This window comes from Penaeus monodon, chromosome 25 (assembly GCF_015228065.2).
Source record: "Penaeus monodon isolate SGIC_2016 chromosome 25, NSTDA_Pmon_1, whole genome shotgun sequence".
NCBI classification, from domain to species: Eukaryota; Metazoa; Arthropoda; class Malacostraca; order Decapoda; family Penaeidae; genus Penaeus; species Penaeus monodon.
This window is the reverse complement of record NC_051410.1, coordinates 34683174-34683625: the sequence shown is the minus strand read 5'-3', so window position 1 is coordinate 34683625 and position 452 is coordinate 34683174.

The window sequence follows — 452 nt, the reverse complement described above, 5'->3', positions numbered from 1 at the left end:
TGCGCCTCATCTGTCCCTCATTAAACTTTAGTTGCGCTTTACGTTCTTTCATCCTTATCTTTTTAAACGGAATTAAATGACATTTCATATAATGCCATTATCATGATACAGATTCGATTAAAGATTTGGAGATTTTCAAAATCTTGATTCATAAAGTCTGTTTAATGACTTAGTTTTCTGTATATGAAGTAACAGATGGGTATTAACATCATAAAACTAAATCAAAATTGTTTTATAATCACAAATATTCGTGAAATTAGTTGTAACTCCATATTAAATTCACCATAACACAAACAAGCAGGATCTTAAAGAGGGAAACTATTTAGAAATTCCTTTCAGTTTGATTGCATTAAGGGTAATATGACCCAGTGGCTTGGCGTTCGAACTGAAGCCTTTCTTATTGGGTTCAATTTCTATATCTGACAGCTAGGCGATTCATGTCCCTACGAACC